Source organism: Stigmatopora nigra, chromosome 4 (genome assembly GCF_051989575.1).
Source record: "Stigmatopora nigra isolate UIUO_SnigA chromosome 4, RoL_Snig_1.1, whole genome shotgun sequence".
NCBI classification, from domain to species: domain Eukaryota; kingdom Metazoa; phylum Chordata; class Actinopteri; order Syngnathiformes; family Syngnathidae; genus Stigmatopora; species Stigmatopora nigra.
Window position 1 is genome coordinate 6,004,583 of NC_135511.1, and position 19,431 is coordinate 6,024,013.

Here is a 19,431-nt window from a genome sequence, read left to right on the forward strand (position 1 = left end):
CATCAGCACAGTAGAGTAAAAAGGATAATAACATGCTACTCCAAGGTGCAATATTTTAATAGTATAGACTTTTTTAATCAAGAAATTTAATTCACTTTACATTTACCCCTTGTCTTTAATGAGGAACACTAAGCACCATTGATTGCTCAAGGGTGTTTGTAGTATAAGCATTTTGATATTAAGTGGGAGGTTACTGTCATTTGTTTAATCAATAGCAGCTACAAATCCAAAGCAATGAGATAATTCATAAAAACACATCCAAGTTGCTAGAATACTAGACCGGTTGTTGATTTATTTCCTTTGTTTCAGAGCTGTAAGCGGTAATTTCAAAAAAATACTCTGTAGTCAAGGTAAAAACAGCTTTTTTTAAGGTAACCTTGATTTATCTGTTGCCTTCAATGGCAGCAATAAGTTAAAATGTTTTGTATCTTCAAAAATTGTGATAATGTATAGAGCATTCAGTAATGAACATTTTCAAAATATAGAAATCATGAAGTCATATGTTGAATGCAACAATTTTGTGTATCTTTGAAACTTCTGTATGAGACATGGCCTCCATACCCTTGATATAGTCATGAAAATACACAGAAAAAAAATAACTTTCACACCTACAATAACAAAGTAACCTGCAGCAATATTAGTCTTTTTTTTCCGAGGACGAAAAAAGTAGTCCCGTTATTTTATTGTTATATTGCTGCGTTATTGCAGTGTTCAAAAATCCGTCTCCTTAAAGTGTTAAAATGACTATTAATGTGATTGGTTGCCTGTCTGTGTGAGATTTTTTTTATCGCTTGTTTAAATGTTGTTTTGATTACAAAATATTGAAAATGTTGTTCAATTCTATGTGTAGAAACGTGAAATATAAACGGGGCTGATGCTCCAACCACTCTCTTAGCACACAGAACTTTGGACGCCTTGTGTTCGTAGCTTCATACAATGTGTGTGTTCATAATTCATACCGAGTAAGGCGATAAACACAGCGTGAAAGTGGGTGCCACAAGAAGGAGGGAGCTCCCAGGGGACTTCCTGTTCTCATTTGTACCATATCCATATCTTTTCCCTAGTCCCATTTGTTTGCCAGCTCAAATCCCCCTGGCTTGCACTAAACACAGTCCTGTGAAGGTAGAAACGAATGGGCAATATTTGGTATTTAAATGGAGTCGGTATGATGCATGCAATTGCTCTTATGAAGCCGTGTCCCCAGAGTAACATTTAGGTACTGCTGAGCGTGTTACGCATTCAGCTGGGTGAGGCAACGGCACCCACACACTGTAAGCTGAACACAAAATGAATAGGATCGGCAGTTAAGAGGGAATAAGTAATGCTCTACCAGCAGGCTCCTCTTGTTGTGCGTATATGAGTTACTTTGTAAAACATTTTTTTCCTCAGTGGATGCTCATTTCCTTCTGACTCACTTCCCTTGTCAGGCAATTACCCTTTCCCAAAACCACAAACACCCAATGTCTTGAGCTGTAACAGAACAAAACACAACAAGCACAGCACAGTGTGTTGGTGTCACTTTGAATGACTGATTATACTGTAGATCTGAAACAGAAGCCATGATGATTACTGTACACATACACCTCAGGCGAAGGGCGTGGAGAGAGTGGGACATCGTCAAACTGGATCCCCGCTGTGTTTGACAGGTGCTGGGAATTTGGGTTTGCTCAATTCTTAGTGGGGACGTCAGACATCGTAACACGCCCTCTGATCCGAGAGTGTGTCCCCTGCCGACCGGGAGGACGCTTGCCTTTTGTTTGAAACCCATAGTTGACAAGTGCCTCTTAAGGCCTTTTGCTCTCCAGGGGCATCTGTCAGGCTGACTCAAAGACAAATCGCTACTAACTTATTTTTCATGTATTAAAACACGGGGAACTCGTTGTTTGCAGTGGGAGTTGGGGAGACATACATGACTAATAAACTCATGCTGTGGCAAGACTGTGTTGTTTATTGATAAGCTTTGCTAAAATTCTCGAAATAGTAGAGTTGTACTATCAATCTCATCCGTAATTACAGTCCTGACCACAATAGTTCTATACGTATCCCCATCGGAAAAATTAACTTGCCATTGCAGTATAAAAAAATTTAATATTTTAGATATTTGGTGAAACAGATGAATTCATGAAATGTCCAACAAAATGATTAAAAAAACATCATCATTGCTTTGTAATGTTATAACTCTAAATGAAACGTAATTATTAAATATATATTTATGGAATCAATTCAAGGGACTTGAATCAAATAATTACATAGCACACTTTGTATTATTGACAAATATCCCGTTTAATGCACCTTTCCTATTTTAACATTGATTATTTAAACCTAGAATTTCCTTTTACCTCATTGCCCTTTATTGACAACAAGATTTATTTTACTGGAAGAACTGGCTGTTAACACATGTTTCGCATTCCGTTATTAATCGCTGCTAGCCCTCCCAGGCCAAAGAATTGGACATGAAACACCAACAATGGGAACAAATGAAGTTGAAACGGCGTGCAAAATCATATTTTCCATCCCTAATTGTAGTTGTTGTCCAGGCAGCTCTTTTCACAAACCAAAAAAATATATATATATATATATTTAAAATTTGTATTTCAGATGATAGATATCACTGAATTTTAGGGCAAATTAATGATGAATTTATGTAATCTCTTCTCATCATTCCAAACTAATGAGAAAAAGAAATTAGTTTTTTCCCTCATCCTTTTTTTTTCCTGCCTGCCTGCGTCGGTTGCTCAGGTTGTCATGCTGCTCTGAGCGCCTGATGTGCAGCAGGACAATCATTTTGAGCACATTTCAGGCTCAATTACCACTCAAATGCACATCCATAAAGGCTTCTCTACAGGCCTGCCAGCAGATGGTTGTGGGTGTCAGGTAGACAGCCATAGTGATTCCTCTTCAGACCTGGAGCTGTGATATATAGATTCCAGGCTTGTGCAAAAATCAGCCCATAGCAATACTTTTTGCCATTTAACAAACTATTACCACAACAGCATACAGAAGAATGGTAAACTAGGTGAACTGATTTACAAGCAACACTCGGATGGTATTTTATGTTTCCTTTGCAGTGAATCTTTTTAGCTAATAATTTTTGCCAACTGCTTAACAAAATTCCAAATAATATTGAAATAATTTCAGATGAACTCAAACATTTGTTTTGAAAACATTTTGTTATATCACTATCCAATAAACTATACATCAGCAACATTTAGCAGCCTCTTTTACAAATTGCAACCACCCACTCAATTTAAGCACATTTTAAAACAGATTCCAGGCAAGAGAAACAGCAGACTTCAATGCCTTTTTTCCCAAATCAGCATGGGCCATAGGGATACACAGAATTCCTTGGAGTCAAGGCGCTAACGTCCTTCTAATTGATGGCTATTGATTTTTAAGAATGCTGGAAGCATCCCCTAAAATAGATTTCTACTGTAAATGAGAAAATAACAGTAGTTAAATGAACTTACGGTGTTTTGTTTGCTCATTTTCTGCTTTGTTTAAGAAGGCACACAGCCAAGCAAATGATTGGGGTTAAAAAGTGGTTTCTCTTGAAAGTGGCCATGATTCTCCAAAGATTTTTGATTTGTTTTGCTAGTACTATACATCAGACAAAAAAAAAACTAAGGTATTGCCTACATTTGCATACATTCCAGCATTTCATGAAATTTGTTAATTCAGCATAGCATTTTGTTAGGTATTTTCTAACTTGGGGGCAGGATTATGTGGTGTCAACCATGCGCCATTTTTTTTGAAGCTGCTAAACCATGATCTTTTTTACTGGATGTAGAGGAAAAACTGTCAGTCCAGTATAAAACTGTCCAGCCAAAGGCTTTGTGTTATGTGTGGTTCAAAGAAGAGACGTTCTATAGCCCTCAGATAGTGACTCACTCCCCCGCTTCACAGACAGCCAAATTATATAAAGATAATCACATTCAAAGATAAGCCAGTTGCACTTCCCCTTAGAGCACACAATGTTACTTAGTCACTTGAGCCTGCCAGGGAGAATTACCCGTGGCACATGTGAAAATCTAAGCCTATGGGCTGACTAGGGGCACATTTAAAACCTCTTTACTTGCTCATGGACCAACATTGCCTTCCTTTCAATTTGGTGTACTCCAAACTAAACAATCCAATTTAACACAAATATATATATATATATATGTATACACATATATATCGATGCTTTCTCTTTTCATGATGCCAGCTTTTTATTTCCCATTTTTCTACTATCCCAATTTGTTTGTATGCTTTTGAAGTTGCTTCATAGCCTCATTTCAAGCATTTAATAAAATTAAGAAACCCTTTTATACTGTAAACATTTGATGATTCCAAATACGAAACTAAGAAGCAGCGCGCGGATTGACTGATTATGATAATGCTGATTTGCTCGTGCTATTTTGACTCGGAGGCTGCGGGAGCAAACATAACAAGTAACAGTTTGATTGTGGCACATCAAATTGAGAGCTTTGGTTCTCCTCCAAAACAACCTAGAGATATAACAGCAACGATCTTTGAACTGTAAATCACATTTGAAAGCAGTTTCGCATTTCCAATTTGCAGTGTTGAAGCTGCTCATCAGAGTATCTCCCGAGTGAAAGTAAGTGCGTTCAAGATGCTACACGTTTTTTAACCACCCACCTGTGCCCGCACCACCCACCTCAGCATCTGAGTCACACTCTGCCTGCTTGCCGTCTCTTTCAGATGGGCTGAGCAAGAGAATCAACAGTGCAGCACAGGACGGCTCAGCCAACCAGTGTGGGAGGATCAGCCTTATGGCTTCAGTCATTCATCCGTCCATGATGGCATCAAAGACACAAAAGCAGAAAGAGAAGGTGAGCGCGCCAGAGAAAACAACTCAAACGAGATGTCAAGCAGAGAATATGAGAATATGAGGGGGAGGTGAGGAACGTGAAAAAATAAAAAAGCCAGAAGGAACAGGACAGACAGGCCAGACGAGTGGGGAAGAAACCGCACGGCAAACAAAGCAAACATGACAATTGCATTCCCCACGTCCATCGCCTGACATACTGGAAGAGCGGTAATATTACCTTCAGCGCAACTCATGCCCAGGAACTTCCATGGCATGAGCACTAAGGCTTTTGTTCTGCCACATAACATTAGCGAGTGGGCAGGCAGAAGAGACAGGGCCTGCCTCGGAGATGTCAGTGAAGAATGTAGGAGACCGGTTCAACACAAGCAAAGCAATTGTACAAAAGTGACACAGGTGACAGTGAAGCTTGACACTAATGCTATTGAGATTCTGTCTCTTTTGCATATGTGAGGAGATTTACCCCATGTATTTGCTGTTTAAAGCCAAGAGTGTGATTTAAGGTTCTCTTAATTTGTCATTTTATTCAAAGCGGTATTTTCATTTAATCAAACACATGTCGTCTTCATTATTCTGGGGTGTTTACAACAGAATACAGAGTGTAGACACCTCCTCAACTCTTTTCTTTCTGCCTATGCCTCAAAATGCATAATTCTTGAGTATTTTCTCCTCTGGCGATGACAACCACGGTTGTGAGAATCCATCCTGTACTAAGCTCCGCGACATTGAGCCTATAGATTGATTTTACTTAAAGACTTGATTGTTTAGCTATTTCATATTGTCTCCTTTCATTCCCAATTTCCTCCAGCGGTAAACAGATGATTTTACTGTAAAACCAGTTTTTCCAAATACCACTCTCTCATCCCATCAAAGAATCTTTGTTCCTAAGCGTTGACACTACACCGCTTCAATGGTAGTAAAATGCAGAAGGGTAGCCATTGTGTTCCATGCCAATGATCTGGTGTGCACTGTGTTAATGTGATTAGTGAAACATTAATGCCTCCATGTCAAGCAGCCAGATATCACACAATAAATCTGCTTTGTTAAAGACTGCTGCTTTAAAAAAAAAACCTTGGTCATCCCGAGGTTTATCTTAATCCTTGGAGAATGTTGTGCAGCACCGCAAAAACTGACATTGGCCTCCTTGTAGCCAAGGCCAATTGTCATTCATGACAATGTCGAAAAGGTTAACGTGAAGGTCAAGGAGTCAAATGGACACAGTGTTTCATGTATAGATGAGTTTGTAAAGTACATAACGACCTGAAAAACTATCCCCCCACCCAACTATGAAATATACCATGTTGATCATGATTTGGGGCTTTTTTGTTCCATCATTAGAATTAGGAATGTAATTACATTAAAACATACTTAGATGTGGATTTGACATGTTTTATCTTTTATATAGATACTTTAATTGACTCTCAATATTGGCGTATATTTTGACTGAATATCCATAATGAGCTGTATGCTTACTTGACATTAAACATCAAGGTGACTGGGATATGCTACAGCACCCCACATAAGCCTTGTGAGGGAGGATAACGGTACAGAAAGCAATGAAAGTTGAATTTGGGAGTAATCAGGTCAAAGTTCTCCATGATCTCAAAAGGCATTTTGCAATAACTTGTTAATGAAATAATCTGTTTAACTCCAATTTTTGGGCAGGTGATATTATGAGTACAAAAATTTTCAAATGTCTGTAAGATCAGAAATTTGGGAATGCTTCAAATGTGGCTTTTTTAAAGGAGAATCTTGCCCTTTCCGACCTCTTCTCGTTGCTATTATGAGGGTCAAAAAGGAGGATTTTGAACACTTTTAGGTCAGTAATGTCCCTCAATAATTAATTAGCTATCAATGTAGCCATTAATTAATTTCAGAATCCACTCATAATATTAATAATTATTATTATAGTCTATTAGACATCAAACCTGGCAACTTTAAGGTACACAATGGTAGAAGTGTACACTAATCACTGCTATACCCACAATGCTGAGTGTTATGATGATAGTGCAACGCAAAACCCACTTCCTTAGCAGAACACATTTGGCTTTCAGTTCTTCTGCCTTCTCTGAGGACGATACACTCATAGCTCCTTCTCCTCCCACTGCTCCTTCTGCACCATCCCACCTTCTCTTTTCCACCCATTGCTTTGCCTTCTGTTCCATTTTTCAGCCCCCTCAAGTCAATGCCCAAATCCTTTGCAATCACAAGCTCAAACTTGAGAAAAGTGAGAGAGGTGGTGTTTTAGTTGGACGAATGAGGTGCTGATTGAAAAGTGATTATAATATTTTTTTTGCCTTAAAATGACAAATGTGTTTTTTTAATAATCAAGTTGATGAACATCCAATCGATTTCAAATGAGAGGGCCTTCTATCACCATCAATGAATTAAACCGATTTCACACTACATTAAAGGGTAACCTGAAATGAGATGATCTTTTTTAGTTTCCAATGTGAAATTATTTCCTGAACCTTGGACAACTTTTCTATAGTACAAATATGACTGTTTGAATAAGGGCCGGCGGCCGTAGTTCACCACGTCAGGTTCTAATGATTAATGTTCTGAGGCAATCTGGGGCGCAGAAGGAGAACCACCATCAATTCACAACTCTATCCCAACTGTAATAAGCACAATGACTTTTTACGGAACATTACTTAAATGCATTTATTGTAGTTTCAATTTTCATTGAAACAATGTTTGGAGTGTGTGTGTCTGTTTTCAAGTCATTTAGGGAGAGGGTGAAAGTATTACTACAGCTGTCTAGTGGTTGTGGGAAGGAGCAAAGCATTTCTTCCCATTGGTCATTCCCATGAACCCTTGCACTGCAGGGGCACGGTGGGAGGCTAATCTGAGGACAGGGGAGTGTATCACCGCTGGCTAGACGATGCGTAGTTAAACTGCCAACCAAACATTGAAGAAAAGAGATTTCGGCTTTTCGCTCATAAATTACTGATGGTATGAAGTGTGCTATATTTGTATTGAAATGGATCCACTCTTTAACTCTCTTTCCTAATATGAGTAGAATCAGTCTACTGTCAACAGAGGTGTGAGTTGTTTTTTGGCGGGCATTGTTGATTGCTGCATTAGTGGGCATTCCAACCCAGACAGCAACCAGAAAATAGACCCATACTTTGATAAGGGGGAAGAATCCAGAACACTTTGTGGAATTTACAAGCTTGTCATGGTTTCAGTCTCATATCCTCAAGCAAAGCACATTTACTGTGAAGGAAACGGTAGAAATAATCATATCAAGGAATGATGTTCAGGGAGCTTCAGAACACTGCTAAACTTCCAAGTCCTTCACTGTCACAGCTTGAATGGGTGACTTCACGGAACTTTTCCTGGAGGGAAAAATGCCTTGGCTGAGTGTTTCATATCCTGGCACTGACTGGTTGGATGTTGTTTGTAGAAGAGTACATTCCATGAAATATGTTTCTGTATTTCATATGATCATAATAAACTTGGGAACAGATTTGTTTGGTGTGACAATGTTTGTTGAGTTAGAGCTTGTCACAGTCTCGTCTGTTGTATATGAAGCTCAAAACTAGTGCTCTTACACTGTGCAGTATGTTTCAAATGTTTATTTGATCAATTGTTTTCTACTACCATTGCCTGTTGTCGCAAGTGACACTATCAGTCTAGGAAAGTAATGATGCTGATAACCTAAACACAATTGCTAATAACTTTAATCTGGCCACAGCAAAATTTGCTGTTGATATTGACATACCACAATGGTTTGGTGCTATTGTATTGTGACAGTTTTTAAAAAAAAATTTTAAAGGGCGCCAATTTTGCCTGTGCCATGTGCACAAAGAAAAGAACACTAGCTACTGTGAAACAAACAGCAGGCTCAGTTATGTTCTGAGGCTGTTTGTCTTAATCCGGCACAGAGTGTCTTGAACCATGAAATCTCAAAAACTAGCATTCAAAAGCATAGTGTGCTTCCCAGTGTCACACAGCTGGGTTGCAGTTGCAGGTCATGGTTCTTCCAAGAGGATAAAGACAGAAACATGGAGTCAATAAAATAGAATGATGAAGAACAAATTCAAACTATTGTGAAGAGTCTTAAATTGAACAATCTGGAACATGCAGCATATAAATCTTAACAAGGCATGCTGAGACAAATGGTGTAGTTTGCTCCTGAGGAAGGGCAAAATTGTTTCCTTGAAGAAAAACAATTGAATGCAGGAGCATGCGGTAAAATATTAAGAGTTCCATCATTATTCCTGAAGCCAATTTTTATTTTAGTATTGCTATAACTCTGTTGGACGAACAAATAAAACAATGACTGATTTGTTTATTTGGTCCAGTAATACCTCTGTGGAGTGCCATTTGCATAGTGCTTATGTGGACTGTTTTGAATTCAAGAGCAAGAAAATGAATGACTACTACTAATTTGTAGTTGTGTATCAATCTTATGCTACTGGCAGAGTTGGGTAGGAACCTGTTACATTCATTTTAAGTAGGGGCTTGCTCCCCACCATTGATTATGAAGTACTACTTCAGCACTACTTATAGATACGATGATATAGAAATAATAAATAATACATTAAAATGACTTAACCTCAGTACAAATTAACATATAAATGTAACCCTATCATGTAAGCATGTACATGAACAATGAACACACTTTTTGATGATTTGCTTTTTAGACTAATAGTTCTAAAGTGTTTTGGCTGTTTTTGTTCTTGTTCCAATGCTTTGAAATTTGTACCTTGAATTTTGTAGCAGTGTAGAGAAATGACTCACAATATTTCACACTTTGACATCACAAGCCTAATGGCTTGTGTTAAATTATAGATTTCTCAATTAAAATTAAGATGTAGGTGATTCGTTACATGAATTTATTAATGTTTGTACATTGTACCCATTCGATTTCAAGCAGTGTTAGCAAAATTCAGAGATACTCCAAAATTGTACTCATCGGCATCCATTGACATTGATAGACGTGCAATTCTCTTTAACAGTTAAACTCACCAGATAATACGTGAATAGGACAGGATAGTCTGTACATATAATTTCTATAAATATAATTTTGGGAAGTCATTCTAAAATATCCCTTTAGCAAAGAAAGGATTTTTATGAGTGTCAAAATGGAGCTGACTCAGGTTTTTCACCCACTTTTCATCAGCTGTTTTCTGCTTCAGTTAAACCAAGTGATAGTGACGTGGCTTGACCTAGGACAATATTCTCTCAGCACGTCCAGTTCCACCTCAATGGGTGCATATTGGCACTTATGCACTTAACAGAAGCCTACTCTCTCTCTCCTAGCTCCTTCCCATCTTCTCTGTCGATCTTGCAGTTGTCTCAACATTTTTTGCCTCCCATTACTCACCCTTTTTACTCTCTCCTTTTACTGTCTGTTCCTCTAGCTCTGTCGATTTGTGCTCATGAATTCTTTATTCCGAGCCTAGTTATAATTTAATGATCAGAAGTAAGAAGCAAAGACTCCAGCCTCTCTTTTTTCTTCCTCCTATGTGCACTGTCATGCCATGTTAGAGCCTCACAGGCTTTTGAGTAATTTTTAATCGGACTTTATTTCATTTACGTTAAGACCTAATATTACAGGCAATAGATAGATACCCATGTTTTATCAGTAGTAGTCTGTACTCATCTCAGCAAGTGCTTGCACCCAACTCGAAGCTTCTTACTATACTGTAAAATTTGAGTTTGTATACGCACTCAATGGAGAATGCTTCCTGTGGCCTCAAGTGCAAAAAGTAGAGAGCACCCTGGACTAGTTGTCTTCAGTAGCATAAAGGGATAAAGACCATTCACCCCTTAAATTAGATTGTCACCGATTAGGAAGTTAACATTATGTAATGTCACCTTGTCTGGCAAAAAGCCTGTTATTTATTGGCCTGAGCTTTTTTAGGAAATATAATACTAATAAAGGAAAATGAAGTAAAATAGCTTGTCCGGGTTTCAAACAATGTACATCTACACAAATGTGAATAGGACCACCTTGACCTGATAAAGACTCAACAGTTCTGGCCCTGGTGGCTTTGATAAGGACCCCGGTGGCATCTTGGTGTGCATCGGGCTAATGGCATTAATATTTCTGTGGGCCATAAATAATGCTAACAAATAATGGCATGGAAGGAATTAATGAAAAGCAAACAGAAGTGGAGCAGAGAGATGCATGGTTGTACAGTGTAGCGACAAATTACCCTGCAGGGAGGGTTGTTGAGGATGAGGGGGCTTCAGTAGCGTCATTACTCTGTACAGAGAGTGCGGTCTGGCTAACACCTGTATTTCCCTCAGATCAGCTTCACCCTAATTAGCCCACACACACCCTAGGGATCCTCTGACACACAGGCACTGCAGGGGGAGGTTACGCGGGGAGAGCGTTGGGAGGGCGTATACAATTCATGATAGGTTGGCAGAAAAGGAAAAATTGCTAATCTTCACCAAATTGTGAGCATGAGGTTTAGAAATAAGCATTAATTTAAACATTATTCTTGGTTATAGAACAATTTACCCTTGCACCACTACTCGACAAATACTTCTACGTACGAAATATTCAGGTTATGAAAAGCCTCGATGGGAAATCAAGTGACAGTGGACGCAAGTGCAGCTACCAATTGTTTATTTCCAGCCAAAACATGTGTAAATCTATTTAGGCAGATTTTCAATCTATATATATATATATATATATCTATATCTATATCTATATATATATATATATATCTATATATATATATATATATCTATATATATATATATATATATATATATCTATATCTATATATATATATATATATATATATATATATATATATATATATATATATATATATATATATATATATATATATATATATATATATATATATATATATATATATATATATATATATATATATATATATATATATATATATATATATATATATATATATATATATATATATATATATATATATATATATATATATATATATATATATATATATATATATATATATATATATATATATATATATATATATATATATATATATATATATATATATATATATATATATATATATATATATATATATATATATATATATATATATATATACTTTATAGCAATATAGCATGTTCTGAAATGAGGACAGTGGGTTAAAAAAAATAATAGAAATAAATGTATTTAATATCAATATCAGTTTCATTGAAGGCAAATCAATTTTATTCATCCCCTTATTCAATTTACCAAAAATACCACCATTCTTACAAAACGTGCAACTGAAAATGTTACATGAAAAAGTGTTAGGCTTACTCTGAAGCCAAACTTTTTTCATTTCAAATCCATGTTCTTGATGTTTAGCATGAAAAAAAAATTGAATCGAGTCAATGTCCCAATATTTATTGAACATGGAAATGTGGTGAGGATGGTGTAGAGCAGGCTGTGGAGGCAAGCTGTGAACTGACATCTGCTGACAGCTGCGAGAACTGGAGGTTGAGAGGTGCAGGAGTCACTTTCATTTGCACTCACCCCATGGTTTGCAAGTGCGAAATGAAATGTTTGTTCATTTTCTATGTCATTTTGTATCTTGTTAAGAACACGTGAAGCACCTGCCCACATTATGACATGCTGTGATGTTACAAGCCAACCTTTCTTTCCTTAACAGTTGCTGTGTGGTGCGTTCATCTCATGCTAAGGTGTCTTATCAATACCGTGTAACACATTTGATAACTTTGACCCCTAGTGGTTTTCTTATCATCCGCTGTTAGCTGCAATGATTTTCGAGCAAATTTATTCATCTAATTGTTCGTTTTTATTTGCGGAATACAAAATAATCTCAGTATTTCTCTGTCATTTCAAGTTTTACAACTTTTTTACATAATAGTATTGAATAAGGAATTTCAGTCGAGGCTGTTTGGTTGATATATCATTTTATATCTAAGTATTACTTTTCTCGTTCCGCAATGCAAGCATATACTGTAAAGTATGTTTTAAAATGCTTATGAAAAATAATATAGATACACATTAACATCAGTTTTGGATTTTGAACTAGAATTTTTTAAATACAGCAACAGAAGTTGAAGCCCAGAAAACCACACCTTCCGGTTTACTTAACATCAATTTAAGCAACAAAATGACTTTAATCTCATGATATCACAATTTGAATCTTGTCATAGTACAATCTATGATTTTATATTTCAAAGTTAACCTCGTAATAGTTCGATTTTTTAATTTTTTTTTTAAATTCCTCTCTTGTATTATCGCAATGTATGACTTTTTGTAAATTCCCGTGGGTCACCTGAGCATCACTCGCGTTAGAAACACTGCCCTAGAGTAGTCAGCCATTTTTGTAATCTTTGGATCTCCCTGTATCACAATGCCTTTGCTGTTTGGGACATGTGATTACACTGTGCTCAATACCTTTTTTTTCTTGGGGAAAAAAAATCAATAATTTGTCGATTTGTTTTCCAACCATGCCGGGAAACAAGAATTCTAGTGCATGTGTATGTAAGTGTAAACGTGTGCTCCTGGTTAAGATGATGGCCCTACAGATCTCAAACTTGCTGACTGTAAAGACAATTACAGATCACATTACATGTTCCAGGACCACACACATACATACTAAAAATCTACTATTATAATAGTAACATTTGTTTTAAAATTTCCAGGTCAAATGAACCAATTCAATGTATCCACCACACACACATAGTTCCCTCATTTTGTTGAATATTTACAGTCTACATAATTAACTCAATACCAGCCACATACTCCATGTACATTTTACTTGCTTTCTGTATATTTGTACATCTAAAGTAACTTTAGTATGCCACATCCTTATCCTGTTTTAAAAGACAATATTAGCTTTAACTCATGAAAAAAGATTACTTTCAAATGAACTCATAGTTATTTAATGACAGCGTAGGTTCATGGAGGCAAACGTAGTGCAATTCCTTTGTGGTATATAAATACTACTCGTGTTTAATGTCCATAAATAAATGTCAATGCCCTCCAACGTTTTCAAGATGGGTGGTTTGTGGTGAATGTAGGGATCCTATTTCAAAACAGACAAGGTGTTAGCGTGAGTAAAAGTGTGTTGACTTAGTCATGTGTGCGCTTGAAATTACAGTTTCCCTTTCCATAAGAAACTGCAGCACTGTGGAAAAACACCCTGAAGAGCCTCAACATCCCCAACTTGCACACATTCAAGAGGTGAATCTAATATCAAAATATACTATAATACCATAATCCATTTTAACTGTGAGGGACTAAGCAGCCAATAATTGGTGAATGGCAATGAAACGTCATCAATCACTGGGATTTCAGACTAATTATCAAAAAAATCAGCAATAATTTGCAAAAACTTTCCACATCTAAATTTCACTACTCATTTTACCCCCCACCTTTTTTGTTTTTATGAATCCCCTTCTTTGTTTTGCTCCGCTGAGACTGATCTGAGACTCCTTTCGAGGTGACAGAAGTAGGCTGCGCTTTCCACAGCGACGGCCCAATCAGTGACGATCTGCATGGTAATGTGTGGCAGGGGCGGGATAATGAAGTTCCCAGCTTGCCGACTAGAAGGCTATCCTCCGGTGTGCTGAGTGATTTATTTCCTCTGTCAAGAGCCAGGACAGCCAGGACTTGTCCTTCCCCACGGTCCCTTGAAACAGGAGTCGAGCCGAGCCAAATACGAGATGAAGCGAACACAAGGTCCAGGTTGCCAGAAAAGCCTCAAAAGCATTGATGTCATATTATAATCAACAATAACATATACATAAATACTCCTAAAAGACTTCAGTTCTGTTCATTTTCGTTACCAAAATGGGGAACCAGAGTCGTATAATAGAATCTCTTGCTTTCGCCATATTTCATAGATTTGTCCTCTACTCCGTTAGCCTATCCATCATTGCCATCCTGCCCCAAGCACAACCAAATGTAAAATAAATCCCTTTTTATGATTTATAACGTTGATGTGGAAACCACAAACAAGACACTATTGTCCTTTTTACAATGTCAAATGTGAACAGGACTTTAATTTTATTCCAGATCTACACTTTAAGAATGAGTAGATGTGAATTAATTGGTCATTGATGTTCATTTTAGTTGTGGTGATCTTAAACAATGTTAACTTTTTGGTGCATTCGCCCAACCCAGCCCAAGTGGTTGAGACATCTACTGCAGTCAAAAGCACAAAAGGATAAGCATTCATAGACTCTCCTCCCTGTTCAAACAAATTACATTCCTAGAATAAATAATTTGGCGAGATTCGTTAACGCGTCTGCCTCACAGCGCTGGGGTCCTGTGTTCAAAACCAGGTTGGTTCACCTGTGTGGAGTTGGCAAGTTCTCCCCTGGGCCTGCATGGGTTTTCTCTGCGTACTACGGTTTGTTCCCACATTCCAAAGACATCCATGGTAGGCTGATTGGACACTCTAAATTGCCCCTAGGTATGAGTGTGAGAGTGAATGGTCGTCCGTCTCCATGTACCCTGCGATCGGCTGGCCACCGATTCCGTATACACTGTCTCTGCCACGGAATCAGCTAGGATAGGCTCCATCAGCCCTTGTGACCCTAATGAGGATAAAGCGGTTCAGAAAATGAGATGAGATAATTAATAATGACAGACAATACAGTTGATTTTGGATGACTTGTCAATTTTAGAATGGTATAAGGCCATTAACTGTATAATTTTTTTATCATTTCTGGTATATCTCGAACATACATTTATTAATTTTCCATGCCATTTATTCTCAGAGTAAACCGGAGTACCTGGAGAAAACCCACGGAAGCCCGAGAAGAACATGAAAAATCCACACAGGAAGGTAGGAAGCTACTTGGGATTGAACCCTCAATGTCGGGTCTGGATATGTGGGGGGGTTGGCTGTGTAGGCAGTTATATAGCACCCAAATTAGAGGTCCTTGGGGGTCCGAGCCCTGGCTGCAGAAGTTGGCTCTTGTGAAGTGGAATGTCTACTCTTTGGTTGTGAAGGAGCCAATGGTAGTTCGTGAGGTTGAGAAGTTCTGGCCCAAAGTAGTTGGGCTCACCTCTATGCGCAGTTTGGGCTCTGGTACCAATCCCCACAAGGCTGGTTGGATACTCATCCAAATAGCTCTTTTGAACGTAAATTTGCTTAGCCCTACTTTGCTCCTTGCATTATTGAGCCATACCAACTAAATATACCTACAGTCAAAAGTTTCAAGACATATTCTCTTCCAACTTCATGGAAAAGTTTGTCAACATGTTTGAATGCGAGCGTTTAAATCACAGATTCGATTTTATCAGGTGTAACTGTATTGTCCTCCACAGCCTTTTCGTCTGTCATTGTTTAAAGTTTCAACAATTGGTAGTCAGTAGAACTGAGTTTATTTGTAACTAAATATCAAGTTATATGCTCTTGACAGACCTAATTATCATTTTAGTGAAGTGATGTAAATTTCATGTTTATGATAGTCTCTGTTATGGATCAAGGTTATTTCTTCCTTTATTTGGGGGGAAATTACCGTTATCTTACAAAGCCTCTTCTTGCATGTTTCAGTTGGCTGCTTCTTGTCTCCAAGGTTTACAGATCAGTCAATTTGAATCTTTGTCAGATGTGACCTCAGACACTGATTTAAATTAGTGCAGTCGAGTATATAATGAGTTTATTTAGGTAATTAAACATTCAAGTGGAACCTTGTCGATCCGGCTAAGGGTCAACAATATATGATGACTCCCTTCAGATTTCTGACCCACCAAATGTCAGTGTTGGATGGGAAATACATTTTCTGAATTATTTTGTCAAGGAAACTCTTTATTTATATATCATTAATTAGGTATCATGCAATGAGAAAACCCTGACAAATTGTTGTTGCCATCCAAATCATGCTGAATATGTCAGAGAATAACGTTTGTGGTTTTGTTAGGTATAGCTAAAAGTAACATAACAAGGGGTGAGACACAAAACTACTTGCTTAAGATCCAATATTTTTCTTCATTGCAACATAATCTAACACATTGCACACTCCTTTTAGCAAACACTCTAAACAAGGAGACAGACTTAAAAACACATTAAGGGAACGGTAACTGAAATGAAATTACAGTCTAATTGGGGTTTGGTAAATCAGATGACATACATGTGAAAACATGCATAGGATCCACAAGGCTTTGTACTGGACCAACTGCAATAAAACCCAACTTTTTTCCTGCTTATCTTTCCAAAACAAACAAACAAAAACCCATTCTTTTCATTTTTTGGGTTGTGTGACCTATACCTCATTGTGATTTACATTTAAAAAATACAATTGTTAAATTTTTAAAATATCCTTACTTTATTTAATCACTTAATTTCACATATGTTGGCGGGTAGCCAAAGGATTAATCAGATTTTCCTGTGTTAAAAGACTACGTTGTGATCCTCTTCTTCAGTTCAACTAGTTTTTATCAACTGTTCTCATATTGAGGAAGAATAAATGTAGCGTAATTGACTTATGACCTTTCTCATTTTATTAGACGGTCAATAAATTGGGCTTTGCTATTTATTTAGTGATTTCCAAGATAACTGTGGAGGGAAAATGCACATCTCATTTGTCATTGCAGCCACCAGATCTTGGCAACGGAGTGTTGAAAATGAATCACAAACTTGCATTTCATAATAGACTAGCTGCGTCTGTCACTTCAATGGCTTTGTGTGCAACATTTGTGTGACAGCAAGAAAAAAAATGTCATTTTAACATTCAAGTACATACAAATGTATGTATATAAATGCAGAGCGTGTCTGCAACCTGGTTGCAGCTGAGCCTGGCATGTGTCTGAGCCGGTTCTTTAGGAGCAGGCGAGTGTGACAGCGTCAGCTTGGCTTTCTTAATGAATGTCTCACTTCCTCCAGCACAGCACACTTGCTTCACTCCTCCTTTCGGGCACCTAGCACCCTTCCGCCTACGGGCCCAACATCTCACCAGGCGAGAGCGAGTGCCATCATTGCTATGACCTCATGGCCTCCCAACCGCGCCTGAAGGGCCGGTGTCACTTTGGTTATGGCTAAGGCTGGACTTCTAATGCTGGTGTCAGGGCACTGAAGGGTAAATGGATTAATAGAAGCTAATGAGAAAGCGGAGGACACGCATAAACATACATTTCATCATGAAAATTAAGCAAACCCTATAAGCTGCCCAATGCTTTCTTAAATTTCCTTAATTCAAAATGCTTTATGCATTTTTCTTTATAAAAAACAATAACCTAAGAATTGGTGAAGAATAAAAAGAAGAAAGATTGATTTAGTAGCTATTTTCCTGTTTTTCCTTTTGAAATAATGCAATCATCAGAATGACAGAAGTCAACCATATGCTGTTGTCTTAATGTTTATGAAGGACTAAAAGTGTATAATTTTGGGATCAAAATACAAAGGTTTGGCTCTTTTGCAACCCTGTCTTGTTCAATGATTGATCACTAGTAAATTTGTGGTTGTCTCAAAATAACACATTCAAAATCTGTTGTTTTAAAAGTTGAACATTCAAGTTTGGGCAATATTTGAGTCATTTTTTCCTACCTTATTTAGTCTTGCTTTTCTGTCACTGCTACTTTTCATTTTGGGAATCCAATGCTGATCCTTCCCTTTCCCAGACTTGAGCAAGGTGACAATTACTGGGTTTCCAAACTGAGAGGGGGCACTCATCAACGTCTATAATCTGTGAGGACCCTTGACACCACACATTCCCAAGCACATATACACATGTGCATGGCTAATACATGTCTGCCTATCCTCCTTGTACACCTTCCAACCATGAAGCTGAACACATGCAATGATACATGACCACCCTCACGTTGTCCCCCGTGTTCCTCTTTCACCAAAATGAAGAAAGTGAACCATGAGAGACAGGCAGACACATTCCCAGACACATCCCTGACTCTCGAATTTTATGATTGGGGACCACAGATTCTTTGCTTTGAGCTTCATGAAGTTTAATTCAACAGATACAAATAAAATAGCCTACCTGATATTCATCAAACTATGTACTACCGCCCATCTTCATTGTCACAGGCCGCCCAAATGCGTCAAAACTCTGACGACTGGTATGAAAACAAATCTCAGTTCAAATCCGAAGTAAAATGTTCTCACTGAAACCGTTAGTTTGAAGAACCATTCATTCAATTTACCTTGACTCCTTTGAATCACACTCTTTAAGTATGTTTTCTGACTAATGACTTGGAAGAAGTTTTGTTGAAGTTAGTATCTTCACCATAGTTCAATTTACATGGAGCTTTCTATTATAGTGCTATCAGAAAACTGTACTTGTTCAAGATGTAGACAGGACCAATGCTTCTTTGAACTGGGACCCTAAAAAGTTCTGGTTGAGAAAAATGTAATTATTCATCATTCTCTACCAAGGTTAATTTATTATTTAAATTATTTTGAATTGTTCTCCCCATTAGAGATGAGGTGAGAATATCTAAGGATGACACCCAAAATATTCAGATTAAGAAACATGTCAATGGGGATATTTGTTTCACACACTACGAAAGAAATTAAAGTTCTGAAGCGCAATTTCTCAACAACAAAAAAATCAAATGTCTCCTAAAGTCCATTTGCCATTCTTCTGAATGAATTAATTGATGACCTGCCATTGGAAGTCTTCCTTTTGTGCCTTGCGTTATGAAAGTTTCTCTCTGTCTTGAT

The 19,431-nt window shown here is 37.5% G+C and overlaps 1 long non-coding RNA gene across 1 annotated transcript in view; it reads left to right on the top strand.

The window, feature by feature from the left end:
- LOC144195690 (uncharacterized) overlaps positions 1-17,783 on the top strand; it is a 29,515-nt gene extending 11,732 nt beyond the window's left edge. The window contains exons 2-4 of the long non-coding RNA XR_013326141.1: positions 4,702-4,832; positions 15,533-15,600; positions 17,644-17,783. This is a non-coding gene — a long non-coding RNA (uncharacterized LOC144195690). The remainder of the gene's footprint in view (positions 1-4,701; positions 4,833-15,532; positions 15,601-17,643) is intronic.
- Positions 17,784-19,431: the final 1,648 nt, after the last annotated feature.